The sequence below is a fragment of the Ambystoma mexicanum genome, chromosome 4q, assembly GCF_040938575.1.
Source record: "Ambystoma mexicanum isolate Mex_15411 chromosome 4q, UKY_AmexF1_1, whole genome shotgun sequence".
NCBI lineage: Eukaryota > Metazoa > Chordata > Amphibia > Caudata > Ambystomatidae > Ambystoma > Ambystoma mexicanum.
This window is the reverse complement of record NC_090928.1, coordinates 270,537,388-270,556,535: the sequence shown is the minus strand read 5'-3', so window position 1 is coordinate 270,556,535 and position 19,148 is coordinate 270,537,388.

Sequence of the window (19,148 nt, the reverse complement as noted above, 5' to 3'; positions counted from 1 at the left end):
GCAAGTGGGATACATGCCAGGGCGAGCAGCAAAGAACAATGTGGGAATATTCTTTCATACATTATGACAATAGAAAGAGTGGTACCCGGGAGTAGCGCTCTCCCTAGATGCAGAAAAAGCATTCAACAGGTTTGGGTGGGGGTATCTCTTCAGAACGCTAGACAGATTTCGCATGGGTGCAGAATTCATAAAAGTCCAACTGTTCTATTCCCATCCAAGCGCAATAGTAAACATTGGTGGGCATGTCTCAGACCCCTTCCCAATCACAAGGGGAACCAGGCAAGACTCCCCACTATCCCAGCTAGCGTTGGAGTCATTATCTGCAGCGATTTGGGAAAGTAAAGGCATTAAAGGGATTGAAACACTGGCAGGAGAAGTAAAGGATCTGCTATATGTGGAAAACATTATGTTAACTTTAGACAATCCTGGTTACTCCCTTTCAGCACCAGTGACAGTAGTGCAGGACATCTCAGTTTTCTCTGGTTATAAAATAAACTGGGACAAATGTGAAGGGATGCCCCTAAAGAATAACACGACTAAAACCAGTGCATCAGGGAACACTTTCATATGGGTGGACAAAGGCATGAAGTACCTTGGGATATAACGGAATCCAGGTCTAGTGGACATGATTAAGGATAACACGGGAAAAACATGGGGCAAAATTGACGTGTATATGGTAAGGTGGAAAGTGCTCAATCTGTCCATAGGGGTAGGGTACAGATCATGAAAATAGTCATTATAGCACGCCTAAATTATGTTTTTCATATGTTACCTCTAGAAATCCCATCCTTGCTGATGAAAAAGATACTAAGAGGCATTCAAGATTTTGTGTGGGGAAGCATGTGACAGTGTCTCAAATAGCAAAGCAACATGCATGCATGGGCATGGAAGGCCTTAACCTGCCTAATGCCGAGCTGTATTATCTAGCACAGCAGCTATTCCAGCTAGCGATATTATGGAACAAATCAAAAAACCTGAAGGTGTCTCACCCGCTAGTCCCAGGGGATCTGTCATCCAGGTGGCCAGGACACTGGGGGTGGACCAGAGGGGGAGGATCACCTGGATGAGGGGTCTTCGGGGAGTGGAAGTGGGACACTGGATGGCAAAACGCAGTATCCCCTTCCCTGTAAAACCTTTTCCCTATCCTACCAGGAAGGATACTTAGGAACCCAACCCCCACCCACTTTTCCAACACAAACACTGTCTCACAGATCGCTCACAGGGAGAGAAAATGGACTAACACCTGAGCTGTATTCCTGACATGTTCCAATACAATGGTCAGGCAGGATCAGGCAATTTCTGATCATTACACACACACACCTGACTTCCATAACATTTCCCCACACGAATAAAAGGCGAGCATAAAAGTACACTCTGAGCAAGGCAAAGCACACAAGGAAGCAGTTCCACGATGGCAGTTTAAAGATGGCAAGACCAAAGAGGTTTGCAAGGAAGGAAGTGCCCTTGACCTTTTCAGAGAAAGACTGTTACTTTCATGAGCCCTCGAGAATAAGAAACGTAAGACTCTGAATCAAAGCTGAAGAGACCTGCATTGTGTGTCAGAGGTACCCGTGGCTCTCCCGTGTCGCTAGCCAAGGCGGGAAATATTGTTTGCCCCCTTGTTAAACGGAAATCATATTGTGCCTCCTTTTGATTTATATTGGTCTAAGCCTAGTCGCTCTATGATGAATACCGCGTTGCAAAGTTCTGATTTTGGGTTGACTTTGCCGCCATTTTAGAATCATCCGCCATTTTGATTTCTGTTCGTATATTCTCTGTTCTAAAATGGTGGACTGTGTTTTCAACTTGCAACCAAGCTCCCGACCTTTGAGTTCTGTTAATGGTTAGGCTGTCCAAGGGCCGACTGTTTAGACTAGGTAATGAGGCCTTGCACTATACATGAACTGTTGTCTTAGCATTGTCTAGGCTAACAAGCCTCATCCACGAACACACATCTGGGGCAGTGAAATGTAAACGCCAAGCGTGGACATAGGCTGAACTCGATTGAATGCAACTTGTAAAAGGAGCTTGGGAGCATACGCTGTCATTGTATCACTGTGGAAATACAAACATGTATAAGCCTTTGTAAAATATTATGTGAACCGAATGTGAACTTGGCACGGATTCTAGACTGCAGATTATTAACTCAAAGAGGGGCTGGACAATATTACTCAAAACCGTATAAAAGCACGAATGTTTAGATGTCCAGCACTCTCTCTCCTCTCTTTGATGGGCTGATAATCATTGCTGGGCGTTGAGAGCCAGATAGCTATCTGTGTTTCTTTGTAACTGTACAGAATAAAGATCTGTGAATCTTCTTTTAGCCCGTGATTGGTGTATTTCCTTTTGTGGTACTCAGCCTCGATATTTTCAGTTTCTTACAGCCTTGGTACTGTCCTTGGCTCCTACAACAAAGCAGCACCAGTAAAGTCAGCACAGCCGGTGAGTTGGGGAGACTGATACCAGACTGTTCTGTGTTAAAACCAAGGGTGCAAGCAGCAACATTGTATAGAGAAAACTGAAGAGCACAGTGTGTGAAGCGTATGAGACAAGAGACGTGAATATAATTGAAAAGCAGATGAGTGACTGAACCTTTGAAGCCAAGACAGATAATGTAAACAGAGTTGTCTGGCGCCACATGGGTGCTTATTCGAAGGTCTCTGTTAGGTATCCAACTGAAAGGTGGAAAATGTCAAAAGGAATTGTGAAATCGAAGTGGTCTTGCAACGGGTCAAGCCAAACATTCAAAAGTCTTCGATAGTTGTTGCTAACTGAAATTGGTCCGAACCGGCTGAGGGAGTCTAATTGTATTATGAAGGGGATCTAAGCCCGGCTGAGGGAGATCCGGGGTGAATAGTGAATCACCTGAATTGAGTACTTGTAAGAAGAAAAGAGCGTATTGTTTGTTTTGTCATATCAGGCCCTCCGCATAAAGAGACTTCGATAGGCAAAGAGACTTGGGCACAGGAGGCCCTGATGCTAATGATTGAACTGAATCCCCCTGCTAAACAAGCCAGAGATTGTGCTACGCTCGAGTGAACCGCCGTGTTCCGTGCTGAAAACGTAGGGAAGGGAGGCCAACAGCCTGAACATCCTGGCATATCATTTTTGTGAACACTTCTTTCTTTTTCATAAATACTACCCCCACAATATTTATATTTAGAGTTAAGGATTGGCAATAGGTTTTTTAGTATAGGACCTTTTATTTTGGCAAGGCACCACTAGGACTGTGTTATTATAATTTGATGTTCGTGGCTTGCTCCCATCGGTAGATTTAGGATTAGATAGGAATTTATCATACTCTTGTTGAAGTTCAATAAACACCCTTGAACTGTGGTCACTTGTGTCTGTCTTACTGTTGATGCCATTCCTTCCTTACAATGGACAATGGCAGAAGGATGTACCTATATGGAAAAATAAGCTCATAGAAATTGGTGGGGAGTGCATACAGTGGGTGGATTGGGAGTCCAAGGGTATCACGCACCGGACAGACATATGGGAGGGTGAATCAGTGCTAAGTTTTGGGTCCTTAGTAGCTAAATTCAATTTAGGCCACCAGGATTGATGGATGTACATGCAGTTGGTGCACAGTGTCTCAAACCTGTTTAGAAAGATTAAGGGATCACTGAGAAGCTCGCTGGTAGGGAAAGCTTTGATGAATTGGAAAGGCAGGAAATCTATGATAGGTACTCTGTACACAGTGTTAAGGGACAAATCAATCTATATGGAGAAAATACAGAAAAGGGGATAGTAGATAAATGGGAAAAAGCCCTGAAGACTCCACTTGGAGAGGAGAACATTCAAAGTATTCTGGAGAACTACGCCAAAGGGGGAAGGGAAGTAAGGCTCAAATTGATGCTATTTAATATCCTACAGGGATGGAACTGGCCCCAAGTCGACTTCATGCAGCAGGGCAGCAGCAGCATAATAAGTGCTGGAGATGCGGAGAGCCAGATGCAGACCCCTTGCACGTAGTATGGGAGTGTGCTCAGCTAAAGAAATATTAGGAAACGATACACAATGTGGTGCAGAATATATTGTGAAAGGTGTTGATGTATAATCTGTTGCTTCATGTTTTGGGTGATACATCAGTAGAGCAGGGCCTGATGTGGCACGAAGGGTGTTGGCCTACTACGGCTTCTATGGTAACCAAGCATGGCATAGAAAGATTATGGGGCAACAAACTACCACCACGACACAAACGTGGGTGGATGAACTATTGAAAATGTCTGCCTATGAATGAATTATATATCAAGCACAGGACAGGGAGAAAGAGTTCTAAGACAAATGGGGCACTTCTCTGAATTTAGACAAAAGAAATCCAGGAATCTGGATATACTCTCACTATTTAACGTTCTCACATTTCAAGCACATTCACTAGTTACTGTGATCTCATCTTCATGGCCGGATCGAAGGGCGACAGACAGTGGATAATCATCATGATAGGGGCCATTTGCTTCCTCCGTCTAACGGGTTACCTGTACCAATTGGCTTTCGGCGATGGAGCGGATTGTGCACCCGACCACATTGGCTCTCAAAAGGTTCTTGTTCATTAGTTTTAGGTGCTTAATTGTTCCTTTGTTACTTTTGTTACTTCTTGTTATAGATATTAACTAGCATATGCTTTGATGCTAATCAATCAAGGAAGTTAAAAGCGAGCCCACTCATCTAGCTCTCCTTTCAATTAATGAATTAAGCACCTACCATGGCATCTAGTACATGACGCAAAATATAAGACTCAAACTTGGACTGGAGGCAACAGATAAAGACAGAGTAGAAAGGGTATGCCATGATTACTGTTACTGCCATGGGTGATCGTCAGTGTCTGTAGCAGACTGTATTAACTCCACGTTGAATTTGGGGGCATATTACTATGGTTTATAGTGGGCAGGGGGAGGGGAGAGGCAGTGACAGAGCCAGGCAAAGGTCGGGGGTGGCCGTCCCTACTGCCTCTCCCCTGGTGCCCAGTGCATTCCCCAACTTCCCGCTGCGGCCTTATGACCACCCCCGGCACCAAAAGCTGCCCCCACTACTGGGGGGAGGGGTTTGGATTGGACATTTAAATGATGTTGGAGAGAGTTGGGTTGGTTGAATTTCAATAAAAAGTATGATCACAAATGGGTGGGTCAGCACCCTGCCCACCAATACGGCTGGAGAAGAGGCTGATTCAGCTGCAGGAATATGAGGTTACACTATTGTACAGAGTGGACAACCCAGCAGACTATTTGTCTTGTCACCCATGTGGACAGCTGCTGAAGAGCAACCCAGATGATGATGGTACAGAGGAATTTGTAGCGATGATCACCAGACCTGCAGTGCCCGATCCATGTCGCTGAGGGATATCTGTGCTACGACACGCCAAGACACAGGATTGTAACATCTCATTGTTCAGCTGCAATCGGGACAGTGGAGAGGATTCCTATCAATGACACAGCATAAAATACCAGAGACCTAGGCATTCCTGCAGGGACTCTGGAATGTGAAGAGTGAACTGACGGTAGGACAAGAGGGGGTTCTCCTTCATGGAATGCAGCGGTCATCCCGGTTGTACTCCAGGATCATGTGCTCCGCCTCGGGCATCTGGGACACCAAGGGGCTAGCAAAACAACAGCACATCTCAGAGAAAAGGTGTGGTTTCCGGACATGGAAAGGAAAGCAGACAAAGCCAAAAAAATCGATGCACGTGGTACCTAGCTGCCAGACCACTGCTGAAGGGACTGCTGATAGCTTCCCTTGAGAGAGCCTCTGTCCCATGGCAGGCGCTCAGCCTCGTCTTCTGCACTATACTGCATTCCAAGCACTTTCTTATTGTGCTAGATGAATTCTCGCGGTACCCCCTGGTGCAATTTGTTGAGTCCACAGCAGCGAGTGCCATCATTCTCATTCTTGAAGAGATGTTTGTAGCCCATGGAATCCGAGAGTCCCTAAGGTCCAACCATGGATCCCCATTTCAGAGTGAAGTGGTTGTGAGATTTTTGAACTTGTACGGAGTGGTGCACAAGCGCATCACCCCTGCTTACCGAGGGGCCAATGGGGACATGTAAAGGTGAATGCGGACCCTAAACAAGGCATTCCGAATAGCCATAGATAAATAGCTGCCCTGGAGCAAGATTTCACATAATTTCTCATGGCATACAGCACCACGCCACACTCCACCACTGGTGTTGGGCCGGCAGAAGCTTTCCTAGGATGCAACGTGAGGTTGCTCATCCTGGAGCATGACTCATGGCAATCGACGATGATGGACCCCGCAAAAGATCAGGAAGCGCGTGAACGGGCCAATGAGATGCAATCAGCCCATCAAAGATTATCCGTTCAACCAATGGAAGTGGGTGATCAAGTGCTAGCGAGGATCTGACATCCAACCCACTAACTTTGCCAGCCCCACGTTCCAGTCCCATGGACAGCGGCCAACAAGCGTGGGTCAATGGTCACGGCGGTGAGGGGACGACAATTGCTGACGAGAAACTGCAGCTGGTTCCGACATCTTCAAGGAACCCCGGCCATCTGCAGCCAGCTGACTGATGGTGGTATATCCCCACAAGGCATCAGCCCCATGGAACATCAGGACAGGGCTGAACTGTCTGATGATTTTGACTCTGCTAGCTTGCGGTGCTTGCATTTCCAGACGAAACTCCCTGGTACCCTCAGCAAACAAACAGACAGCTCCCAGGGGGACTCCGAGACTATGTCCTAGAATGATGTTGGACTAAGGTGAAGTACTCTACCATTAATTTGTGCAATGTTCATTGTTGGTTTGTTTATGATGGTTGAATGGGATGGTGTGACAACGGGTGTCACCCGTGTCAGGTGACAGCCCTCGTCACTGTTGAATAAAACGGGATCTCTGCCCTCGCACGGGCACAGACCAGTGAGTGAACCATAGGTGTTGTGTGTTCTTAAACGGAGACTCGTTTGCAGTAAAAAAAACTCATAAACTCATAAGCTCTTTTAGCTTACTCCACTCACAATCCAAAGAGACACAATCCACTTTGACAGGTTGTGGCCTGAGACCACTGACAGGCCATTATCCATGTGGGACATGTTCCATCTATAATTGTACCATAAAAATGAAATCTTTTGACATCGGAGGGAAGGAATGGGAGTTACGTCAACATACAAATTGCAAAACCGGAATGCAGTATTCTGCATACAATGCCCATGCAGGCTGAGATATGTAGGGCAAACTATTAGACCTGTTCATGCACGGATAGTTGATCACAGGTCTTGTATTAGATGTCGGACTAGAACGTCCCCCATTGTGTCCCACTCTATGGAATGTGGCCACTCACTGTACGACATACATTGGTGGATTCTGGATACTGTCAGAAAGGCCACCAATATTTTGACCCTTCAGTCCAGAAAAGAAGCAAGGTTGATATTGAAACGGAATACCCTTGAACATGAGCTTATTGACATCTTACCTAGCTTGTGATCTTTATCTATCCTTGGCATATTTATACTGACCATCACTCTTAAGTATTCGCCATGTTCCTACAACTTTAATTTATTGGACAGGTTGGTTGCCTTTAGCATCTAGCATTTCACATTTATTTTAGGCTAGTGCAATCAGGCTTCTTTCCTTTTTCTTGGGTGCCCTATTTTAGGATCAGTTTGGCCTGATTGTAGTCATATTTTAATGCATACACAGGCCTGATGGTACAACCTGCCACCGTGGGACCTAGGGTTTTTGATTTTGGCAGGCCTGCAGGCAGGGGTGTTGCTAGGTCTGGAAAAGACCCGGGGCTACTCTGATGTCAGAACTGTTGAGACTGGGGGCTAGCTAGCCTTTTGGCTGTAGCTCCTGAGATTCTATCCGGGGCTATAACCAAAAGACCAGGGGCTATAGCCCCCTTAAGCCTCCCCCTAGCAACGCCTCTGCCTGCAGATACCACCTGCCATCGTGGGGTCTAGGGTTTTTGATTTTGGCAGTCCTCGTTTCATTCCGTGCTACGACTCTAGGTGTACATTTATACTCTTGTCAAACTCTGCATTGTTTTATTATATAATAGACAATTATTGTCAGAGGAATGTGCCTTCCCTATTACAGCTTCTTGGCTGTCGGATCAGTGATATTCCACTTTATCTACAGCTTCCATGCCCACCCGGGCGCTTACAACACCACTTTCCAACATGGCACCCACTGTGTGCATTATCTGTTTTCTCCTTGGCTTCGCCCTTTAGTTCTGTTTTCTATTTCCTGTCACAATGACACCAGCCTGTGCAGATACATGTAAGGACACGTTGTCTTTATGCGTGGTTCTGTGTGGAAGCCATTCTGGGCTCCCAACTCGCTTTGTGGGGAGACTCTGGTCCCGACTGGTGAGTTCACGGTTGCGTTAGGCGTGCCGGATAGTGGTTCTTATTCATGCTGCACTGTTTAATCCCTGTGCAACACAGGCTATGCTGGGTAGTCGCTTATTCCTTATGGTTGATTTTGTTGTTTGTTTGACAGCAATTGCAATGGACTGCCTGCGGCCCTGCAACGCCCAGTTGTTTCGTCTAGGACATATTCCATTATGTTTCGTTTTGGAACAGACATCTCTATACCTTAGTGTATCCTGGTAAGTGCGGTGGTCTCTATTCACTTAAATCACTGCATTGGGGCCAACAGTACAGAGCCATGTATGTTGTATATTACCAATCTATCTGTATCAAAATGACGTTTGTCTCCTTGTCACCTTGCTGAACGGCCTCCCCACAGCGCCCCCATTAATGATGTTGTTTTATTCCAGGATTTTACTAGGGGTCTTTACGACTGGCTGCATTAACAGTTTCTGTCGGTCAAAGATACGTTTTTTGGCTGCCAGCGCTATTCCTATGTGCATATCCCAGGCCCGTTGAGGTATGCTGAATCTTTGGCTTTTCACAATGGGTGTGGAAGCTTTAGGTGCGATGGGCATTGTAAGGAAGGCATGGTATCAAACAGTGAAGACAGACACAAGTGATCACAGTTCAAGGGTGTTTTTCGAACTTCAATGGGTTGGTTGAACACCTGTCTAATCCTAAATTTAAGGATGGGAGCGAGCTATGACCATCAAATAATAATAACGCAGTCGTAGTGGAGCATCTGTCAAAATAAAAGGGCCTATAAAAATAAACCTATTGGTGATCCTTACTTGTAAATACAAAATGTGTGGGACAACAATGTAGGCAAAAGAAAAGTGGTCCAGAAATAATATGTCAGGATAGGTGAGCAGTTGGCTTCCCTTCCCTACATTTTCAGCAGGGGACAAGGCGGCACGTTTGAGCTTCACACACACTCTGGCTTCTTGGCCATGAGGAAACAGTTCAAAGCAAAGGTATCAGCGCCTTCTGCCAAAGTCTCTTTCCCAATGACAGTTTGTTATTGCAGAGGGCCTGACGTAACAAACAAACAGCAAAGTTCCTTTCTTATCAGGATTTCCACATTTCACAGGTTCGTAATTGGTCTCCCTCGTTCAGGCTCATACCAAGGATCGCCCTCGTTCAGGCTCAGATCCCTTTAGCACAATGTTCAGGAATGGTCTCCATCGTTTGGGCTCGGACCACGGAGCCCCTGTGTTCAGGCTCAGATCCCTTTGTATCAAAACCAAAGACTTTAGATTGTGCGATGGGTTTTGCTTAAACCGTCGCAGTACCACTTCGATTCACAACAGTTCTTATTCTTTATCTTTTGCTTTAGTTTCTGCCACTTCTTGATTTAATATCTTAAAGAGACCTTTGATTGAGCACACTCACGTTGATGGACCACTCTGTCACAAATATTGTATCTTCGTTGCTACAGTTCAAAAATCCATCAGCCGTTAGGCTGTCCTCGTGTCTTTCATCACATGCACTCAGCAATCTTTATCCTTGCTCTTTGTATACAATGTTGCTGCTTGCAACCTTGACTTCAACACAGACCGGTCTTGCATCAGTTTCCCCAACTCACCGGCTGTGTTGATCTTTCTTTGATCTTCGAGCCAAGTACGGTGCCACAGCAGCTGTTGCTTCTCTCCTAGTCGATCAGCTGTGTAGGAGGGCCCCGGGTATCTCCTACATACAAAACAGGATTCTTCCGTCTTGTTTCTTGGCCTTATGCTCTAAAATCCAAAGGTGTCTAGAAAGTAACGGCTTTCCACCGAATAGGTCAAGGGTATCTCCCTCCTTGTGCGCCCTTCATGGTTTGCTGTCTTTCGTCCATCGTTCAGCTGCCGTCTGAGACCGATGCTCCTCTGTTTGCTTTGCCTCGTTCAGAGTATGCCGTCGTGCTCCACCTTTTATCTGTGTGGGGAAGTTTAATGGAAGTCAGGTGTGAATGCTTACTACTAATTGCCTGACCTTGTCTGACCATAGTAGCGGGACATGTCAGGTACACGGCTCGGGTGTGAGTCTGTTTTCTCCCAGAGCAGGCTATCCGTATGAAAGTGTTTGTGTAGGAATAGGGGAAGGGGTAGAGTTACCATATATCCTACGAGATAGGATGCAGTAAAGGTGTTGCTGGGGAGACAGGGATACCGCGTCTCGTCATCAGGTGTTCCACCCCCTGAAGACCCCTCACCCAGGTGATCCTCCCGCACTGGTCCACTCCCAGGGTCTGGATCCAAAGGCGATGGCCGTGCCCTGGCCACCTGAGAGAGAGACCCCCGGGGACTAGCGGGTGAGACACCTTCTGGTTTCTCACTGCATATATGCATATACACACAGTAGTGGTGTATTCATGCAGGTTACCCTGTGGGTGCATGGAGATTAGTGTTCTTCTTGGTCTTCTCTTTTCCCTTTTCCCTTTTCTTTTCCCTTTTGGCATGCCGTAGGTGGCCATATTCACATAGGAAGATTTCAGATATAGGAGGTGGTGAGACACACTTACCTATGGGCTTGTGGGTCTTTACCTTTTTAGCAATAGGAGCACCCTATTAAAGTTACATTTTACATTTATTATATTTGCCATAGTACCCTTTGAGGCATCAGGCGAGTGGTTGGCTACTCGTGTGGCTCAGTTCAGGTTTCTTGTTTTTGTTCTGCGTCCTCAGGGCCCAATGGGTTTTGGTCCTGATGAAGGTGGTACAGTTTGTTATACTGCTGAAACGCCAATGAGAACGTCCCCTGTGGCATTCCACTCACGAGAACGTCTCCCTTGGCATCAGCCCTGAATGCACATCAAAATTCCAGAAGCACATTGTTCATTGTTTTTATTTTTATTTTTATTTTTTAAATAATTTTATTAATTTTATACAAACTAAACAATACAAACCAAACAAACAGTATAATTGTAACAGTTCCATTACACATCATTTTATCTTAATCACTGCTCCATCAATTGCACCCGCCCACCCCATGAGCCTATTTGTTATTCTCATTCAATGTCTGTTACATGCGGTAGGGTCTCATTCTCTTTGGAGTCTGTTGCGTCTGATATTACTCCAAACAATTCTGCTATTAGTGATTTCCATGCCAACAAGGTGCCCACCTCCTCTTCACCAACCACACTGCTCGCTTCTTGCCATACCACTGTTTCCACCTCCGCCCATTTCTGCAATTCCTTCCACCATACATCCACCCGTGGCTTGTGGCATTTCTTCCATCCCATGGCAATCCTCCGTTTTGCGAGCACATACGCCAGATCTTTCAGTTTCTCAACATGCTTAAGTTTCTGTGATTTGGGGAACCCGCCCAGTAAGCAGGCCCAGGCCGTGTCTATGACGAGCGTAACCCCCTTATCTGCCAATTTCTGCGCTACTTCTCCCCAAAAACACTCAATTATCGGGCATGACCAAAACATGTGTGCCATGTCAGCGTTTTCTTGGTTACATTTAGGACACGCTTGTCTTCCAGTATTTCGGAACTTAGATATCCTCAAGGGGGTCATGTATGCTCTATGCGTTATATACAGCTGTATTTGCTTTAGTCTGGCGTTTCTCGACACCTTTCTGTGATAGCCCAAGGCACGCTCCCATACCCCATCCTCCATCGGGGCTCCCATTTCAGCCTCCCAGTCCAGTCTCAGATGTATCAATTCCTTCCCCACCTTAGCCATCACCATCTCATATAATCTCGAGATCTCATGCCCCCCTTCTGATATGTCATATATTGCTCCCACAACTGCATCTGGTTCCTCTGTCAAAACTGTTTCTGGCCAGGTTTTCCGAATCATCCGCACCATTCTATGCACATTGTTCATTATTATTGTTTATTCCATGCATTGTCTAATCAACATGTAACCTTGGATATTCATCAGATTGTTGTGTATATATATGGTTATGAGGTATTTTCCTGAAATGTTCTGGGCTTTGCCTCAACTTGGACCAAACAACTAGGGCGATGAGATTTAGACTAGATGTAGATTAGCTTACTTGGTTTATTTATTTTTCCAGGAGCTAGCTAACCCTACTGGTAGAAGTTTTTTTTTGCTTTGTTTGTTATCATTTATTGCTTTTTATATACACATATTTTACATTTTCTTGGCCTAATTCATTTAGTGTTGGGTTTTCTTTGATGGTTTAACTTAGCCACAGTGATGTATCCACTATTCTCTGTGGCTCGTTTGCAGTAATATGGTAGTCAAACCACTGAATGTTCATGATATATTCTCTTTACGTTAGCTAATGGATTCAATATATGATAGTAATTCCTGGTGGGGACATTGTATCTGATGTTTAGTATAGTCTCCAGGTTCCTCCAGAAACAGAGACATTCCCTTTTTGTGATGACATATGTAAAGTGACATGTAGAAAAAGATAGATGTGAGGAAAGACAGGGAATGAAAGAGGAGGGAATACAAATCAAAGAAAAGGTGAAGAATATGGATTCACTGGATGTGAGACAGAGAGGTGGGCATTAAGGACAGACATTTAGGGCGACATTTATTGATGACCGGCATTTAATATTCAGTAATATTACTAGTGATAGTGAGTGAGGCTTATCACCTTAATTTATGGCTGGTATTAAGACTTTAGGTCACCAGAACAGTGGCTCAAGTGCCTGCTCTCTGGGCACAGTAACTCAAACCTGCACATTAACTGTTTTTTGTCACATTAATTCTGATGGCCATAGAACTAGAACATGGATTACAATAGCCTTATTCTTTTTTATGCTAAGTGTAGAGGACATAGTCTCCTGCTGCATTAATTATGATGGAATGCCATTGTATACATATGGCCACTACGTATGCTGACGCAGGATGCCTTTTGGATGTACATCCCTCCAAATCCTGCCATAGACGGTGGTACTTAATTCACTTCCATGTGCCCAATTGTAAATACAGCCTAGAAATGTGTGCACACAATAATTTGTTTTCTGCTCATAGAGGAACATAATTAGAAGGAACATTTGACGGGATCCTAGTGTTTTTGACCTTGAACTGCTTGGAGCTGTTCTCAAGGACTGTACCACTCCTTCAAACTACCAGGACCCTGCAGTGCTGCCTTTTGCACTCTCCCGATCTTCAAATTGCTTGCATAGTGCCAAGAAGTTTGGTGCGGCGCCTCTGGACCACCAAGAACCTCAAAAAGGTACTATTGACTGCCAACCGGCCCCTTAGGTCCATTTATGGACCCTAGAGACGGGTTAGGTTACTTTTACCAAAACAAAAAGGTGATGGCTGGGACCCACGTCTGGCCATACCCGTCCCACTCGTGGGGACTTTAGCAAAACAAAAAAGGTGATGGCTGGAAGGTTTTGAATTAATCATAACCATGGGCACAGCTCTGGGCAACCCTCCAGACCATTGTTTTTCAGTCTGCCAAGCCATTACAGATGGGGGAAAACCATATGCAAACCAGACTTGGTCCTACCCCAAAAGGGGCAGTCCAGCCCCAACTGCTAGGTCACATCCCTTCTGCACGAGACCACAAGCATCCCCAGACATGTTTCAGCCTTGTTGGGCATCATCAGTGAGGAGTAGCTTGGGTCTCTAGGCCGGGCATGCTCGGGACTCACGTCTGGACGTACCCGTCTTACTCGGGGTGACTTAGCAAAACAACCACGGGCACAGCTCTGCGCAACCCTCTGGATCATCGTTTTTCAGCCTGCCAAGCCATTACAGAAGGGGAAAAACCATATGCAAATCAGGCTTGCTCCTACCCCAAAAGGGGCAGTCCAGCCCGAACTGCTAGGTCACATCCCTTCTTCACGAGACCACAAGCATCCCCAGACATGTTTCAGCCTTGTTGGGCATCATCAGTGAGACCCAAGCTACTCCTCACTGGACTGCGCCTTTTGGGGTGGGACCAAGCCTGATTTGCATATGGTCTTTCCCCTTTTGTAATGGATTGGCAGGTGAAGAATAGAATGATAGTCTGGAGGGTTGCCCAGAGAGATGCCAGAGGTTAAGATTCATTCTAAACCTTCCAGCCATCACCTCTTTGTTTTTGCTTTGTCACCCCGAGTGGGACGGGTATGCCCAAACGTGGGTCCTGTTGTCATGCCTCGGCGACGGTGGCAGATTTGGAACCGCTGGCGCTATGGTCCGCCATAGTCAGTTCCGTCACGTTTGTTCTTTGAGTTGTATTACTGGTCTAGTTGTTGCGCGCATACGTGACCGGAGGTATTTCTACAACCACTTCCGGTTTACGGACGCGTTGCAAAGCTTCCTGGTTACCCACCTGTTTGTTGCCTAACGCTTCTCCTGCGTTCCTTCCCTGTTTGTTTGCGGACCGTGTCCGTTCCTTCCTCCAGCTACTCTTGCTCTCTTGTGTATTTAGACCTGCTCCCTCTCCCACCTTCTTTCTTATATTCTACTCTGTTTCCTGTGTTTTCTCACCCTCCTCGGCTTACTCACTTCCTTTGTACTCCTCTGTACTCATCTGTACTCTCCTGTCCGCCTGTGTACCAGACCTCAGCGCGCCTTTGGATAGCCTCCGCCTCATGTTGTGTACCCTCCAGCCCGCCAGTGCACCAGACCTCAGCCCGCCTTGGATTGCCTCTGTCTCACGTTGTGCACTCTCCAGCCCGCCTGTGTACCAGACCTCAGCTCACCTTTTGGATTGCCTCGCAGCCTGGACTCTGCAATCGGCTTCGTATACCATCTCATCTACCGGACCACTCCAGTCAACTAAAGAGGTCTCTCAGGGGTTTTTTGTGCCGTTGGCTTTTTCCCCTTCTCGACGTTCCCAGAGGATTGCCCTTTGTCACCCTTGTAGGTGGCACGGTGGCATCCTTCTGTGAAAGTCCCTATCTCCACAAAAAAAAGGAGAGACCCAGAAGAAAAGATAAGAGGGGTACCAAGAAGAAGGACGAAGGTGAGGAGCTTGAGGAGGGTGGTGAATCGGACTCTTCTTTTGAAAACGAGGATATTAATGACCCCAGTGACACCCGTGCCTGTTGTTACGCTCACCTGGCTCCCAAAGAGGCGTCGATCTGGACTGGACTGCTGCAGTCTCCACCAATGTGACGCGTAGGGCCGAGATTACAGACTGGACTGGCCCACCTAGCTTCGTTTGCTTGGCCCGTAGGAATATTCTTCTGCAAGTGGAGAAAGGGAATTAACTACCCGTGGAGTTGAGCGTAAATCCCCCCACCCCGCTGTTCTCCCCACTGATCACCTTGGATGTTCCCTCTTATAGTCTCACCTGATGATTTGAAAAGATGAGCTCTCCATCCTGCATTGAGCGCAGGGGCGCGTAGGTAACCAGTTGCTTCACTGGCTCGAAGGAATTGGTGAGTTCCAGGACAACATTGACTCCGATATTCCCGGCAAGACGCCGTAAGTATGTAGTTCGTAAGAGTTCAAATGCCTCTTGTCCGATTCCTTGCAGGTTGCCACTTGACCCTACTGAAGAGTTCCTTGTGGCAGCCGGTAATGTTCTGGTAAGGATTTGTATTATCCAACACAGTCCGATAAAATAATGTCCATATGTAACCTGTTGCTTTCTCCCTTATTCAGGAGCTGAGAGAAAGTATGAAGTCTCAGGGAATAATGCCTCTGGTGGTAAAATCAGGTAAGTCTTTTGTGGTGAGGAGGGTTCCCCTTGTTAGTCCCTTGTTTCACCTTGCTGTCCTTCTGTTTCCCCTTAGGGGCTGGGGTTCGGCTAGGATGCAGTGGAAGCTTCGCCGACCCGTGAAGAAGAATAGTACCCCTGGTGGTAAAATCAGGTAAGTCTATGGGGGGTATTCCTTTGTGTATTCCCTTGGCTCACCTTGCTGTTCTTGTCTTCTCCTTAGGTGCCGGAGTGCGGCGGTAACATGCAGGAGAATGCGGTGAAATGTAAAGATGCTGCGAAGGCCGGTGGGTTCAGCGCGGCGCTGCAGCAGGCGAGGCGACGCGCATAAAATAACTTCTTTCTTCCAGCTCGAAGGCGTGATGGATCGGGAATTCAGGTAAGGATCAAAGGTATTGCTCTTGTTCTAACCTTTTCTCCTTCTTTCTCCCTTTTACTAGGAGCTGCAAACTCGAGGCCAGCGTGGCAGAAGACTGGATGCAGACGTGCAGGCACGGTGAGCGTTACGCTGCTGGATGCAGAATAACGCGAAGTGTGTGCTGTTCTTCGGTCGTGGTTTAAATAGCCTCCAAAGTAGTCCCAGGTAAGTTTTCCTCCCCAGCCCCATCCGAGTAAAAAAATTGTCCCTATGTAAAATAGTCCCTTCCAAGCCTCGTTTGGCTTGGAGCTCTTGCAGCATGGTCTGCATCAGGTAAGTTTGCAGCATGGTCTGCATCAGGTAAGTTGTAATCTATGAGCCTGGCGCATATGGCGCCAGGACTGACTCTCCATATGAGCATGGCGCCATAGGCGCCAGGACTGCGCCCAAATAGCCCCTAGCGGGGGTTGTTGGACTTGCTTGGGGTAACTTGATGCCTGCTTCCGGGGTTGCTGGACTTGGTCTGTTTCCCCGGGGGTAGGCATCATGACACTTGTTGGGCCTACAGACCCAAGATACTCCTCACTGATTAGGCCCAATAAGGCTGAAACATGTTTGGGGATGCTTGTGGTCTCGTACAGAAGGGATGTGACCTAGCAGGTCGGGCTGGACTGCCCCTTTTGGGGTGGGACCAAGCCTGATTTGCATATGGTCTTTCCCCTTCTGCAATGGCTTGGCTAGCGAAGAACGATGGTCTGGAGGGTGGCCCAGAGCAATGCCGGAGTTTAAGATTCATTCTAAACCTTCCATCACCTCTTTGTTTTTGTTTAGGTTACTTTTACCCCTTTTGCACCCAAGAACATATCCGTTTAACAAACATTGTTGTTATTTCTTGCCTTACACCGCTGATGTTGCATCTTGCTATCTTTGTATATTCTGGGTCCTTTCCTCAACGTTGGATTTTATATAGTGTTTTTCTAGGTAGTTATTTTCATAGACAGTGGGCGGTAGCCCTTAAATCCGGCGGTAATGGTATTAGCGCCGTCAATAGCTCTCCGCCGGCTGTAATAGCGCCGACAACCAAATGCGCTATTACAGACCTATCACAAGCACAGTGTTGGTGCTCCTAGCGCTGTAAAACTGGCACTAATACTACTGAAAATACCCCTGAACAAATGCTGGAGGTAAAATAACACATGTGACAGTAATAAAGGCCCAGGTGGAAACAATGCACACAAGAGGCCTACAAAAGACCCACCCATGTCCCACACACACTTCCCAACACCATGTTGCCATTTGGTGCAGAGAGCATTGATGTTGACCTCTACATGCTGCATCAGGACCTACAGAGGTCTGACAACCAGCCCAGGGCACAGGGAGCAGGGGGGAGATGGGGGTGAGAGAAGAGACCAGCACCAGCAAGGCGGCAAGCCATCCCCAGGGTCAAGCCAACACCCTGGGCCCTGACTGATGGGCAGTTGGTATTTGAGTACAGGCTGGACAGGGCACCCATCACCCAGTTGCTTGACACAATCCACAGGGACATAGCTAGCCGGATTGACATCAGCACGGATGTGCACGGTTGTGCCCCCACACGTGAAGCTTGTGTCAGTACTACAGTACCTTGGAAGTGGCAGCTTCCAACACACAGTTGCTATGATGCATGGTATGGCCCAGTCCACATTAAGTGCCGTGCTGGGACAGGTGCTGAATGCACTGCTGTGCCATGTGAATGAACAGATAGCATTGCCTGCCACCCAGGCACAGGTCAACGAAGTCAAGGCACAGTTCTATGCCATTGCCCAACTTCGAACATGAGTCAGCAGCCCTAGACTGCTAGACTGCACACATGTCGCACTTGTAGCACCCCAGGACCATGAGGTAGCCTACAAGAATCGGAACAAGGTCCATTTGCTCAATGTGCAGATTTGCACATTGATTGGCCATTAACATGCATGCTAAATGTATCAAACGTCATACCAGCCACAGACAGCCACAAACCATTACTAATCAACATTGTCCGTGAGATATGAAGGGAGCATCATCGGTACCTAAGGGATGCACCACTGTGCCAAGAGGGTGGTGCATGTAGAAAGTAGTCCACAAGGGACATGGCGCACATTGCAGATGAAACACAGGGCAAATGGAGACACCATAATGAAAGGACAAGTGCAAACATTACAGTACTTGTTCAGCGTGAGTGTCACACACATATCCATGCACATAGCTCATAAAACACTGCTGCTAGTCCATTAACACCAAGTGCATGCAAATGTAACCTGTCACAGAACACTTTACTCATTGGCACAGGCTTCATGTAGGGGTCAGATTATGCATGTCCCTAAGGATGATGGGTGAATACCAATATGCCAATGACATAGCATGTACCCATTGCACATATAGATCACCATAGTGCATAGTGATTTGTTGCCTATCCCTTGCACACCCAGTGAAGCAACCTATGCCTAACGTACACATTTTTTACATGCAGGTGATTTCGGATACCTGCAGTTCACATGACCGATGACCCTTGTGCGGAATCCACAAACTCCTGCAGACAGAGCTGGCATATAACAATGCCCATAACTGTACCCGCATATGTGTTGAGAGGACATTTGGTTTGCGGAAGGCACGTTTCCGGTGCCTAGACCGTACCGGAGGGGCACAGATGTATGTGCCTGAAAAAGTGGGAAAAATTGTACTCATCTGTGCCATGCTGCACAACATCTGCTGCCGTAGGCATGTGCCACTACCTCCTGATGCTGATGCGCAACAGGCAGGGGATAGGAGTGACAATGCCCATGTGCCCGTTGCTGGGGCCAATGCACACAGGGATGGGGTGAGGGAGGAGAGGTTGGCCAGACAGGCATTAATTGACTCTTTCTTTTGAT